This window comes from Bison bison, unplaced genomic scaffold (assembly GCF_000754665.1).
Source record: "Bison bison bison isolate TAMUID 2011002044 unplaced genomic scaffold, Bison_UMD1.0 scf7180017864238, whole genome shotgun sequence".
Classification (NCBI taxonomy): Eukaryota; Metazoa; Chordata; class Mammalia; order Artiodactyla; family Bovidae; genus Bison; species Bison bison.
The window spans coordinates 167,301-168,666 of NW_011494810.1; positions in this window are offsets into that span (position 1 = coordinate 167,301).

The window sequence follows — 1,366 nt, forward strand, 5'->3', positions numbered from 1 at the left end:
ATGGTCAACACCCAAATCAGATTGATTATATTCTTTGCAGCCAAAGACGGAGAAGCTCTATACAGTCAGCAAAAACAAGACTGGGAGCTGACTGTGGCTCAGATCATGAGCTCCTTATTGCCAAATTCAGACTTAAATTGAAGAAAGTAGGGAAAACCACTAGACCATTCAGGTATGACCTAAATCAAATCCCTTATAATTATACAGTGTAAGTGAGAAATAGATTTAAGGGACTAGATCTGATAGACAGACTGCCTGATGAACTACGGATGGAGGTTCGTACATTGCACAGGAGACAGGGATCAAGACCATCCCCATGGAAAAGAAATGCAACAAAGCAAAATGGCTGTCTGGGGGAGGCCTTACAAATAGCTGTGAAAAGAAGAGAAGTGAAAAGCAAAGGAGAAAGGAAAGATATAAGCATCTGAACTCAGAGTTCCAAATATCATATAGTATCACTTATATGCGGAATCTAGAAAAATGGTATAAATACACTGTCTTCAAAGTAGAAATAGAGTCACAGATATAGAGAACAAACTTATAGACACCAAAAGTGGAGAGAGGTGAGATGAATGGGAGATTAGGTTGACATTTATATGGTATTATGAATAAAATAGATAACCAATGAGAACCTACTGTATAGAATAGGGAACTCTACTCAGTGATCTGTGGTGATGTAAATGGGAAATAAATCTAAAAATGATTGGATATATGTATACATATAACTTATTTACTTTGCTGGATGCAGAAATTAACAACACATGGTGAAGCAGCTATACTCCAGGAAAAAAATAAATAAATCTCAACACCAAAAAAAAAAAAAAAGAATAATGTTGTAGAATAAAATTTACAATAGAAAACCAATTGCTCTATTGTTATGTCCTAACAATAACTTATCTGAAAATAATATTGGCAAAAAATATTCACTTTAAATAACATCAGAAATAAAATACTTACTAATAGATTTAAGCCAGCAGATTAAAAACTTCTGCACTGATTATCTCTAGTACTTTTCTGGTTACATCTTTAGGATTTCTATGTATAATAGCATGTCCTCTGTAAACAAGGATAATTACTTCTTTTCCTATGTAGATTCCTTTTATTTCTTTTTCTTCTCTGACTGCCATGGCTAGGACTTCCAGAACTATGTTGATTAAAATTGGTGAGGGTGGACATCCTTTTCTTGTTCTTGATCTGTGAGGAAATGCTTTCAGTTTTTCACTATTGAGAATGATGTTTGCTGTATGTTTGTCATATATGCCCTGTGTTATGTTGAGTTAGGCTCCCTCTGTGATCACTCTCTGGATTTTTTTTTATCATAAACTTGATAAAAAGTTGAACATTGTCAAAAGCTTTTTTCTGCATC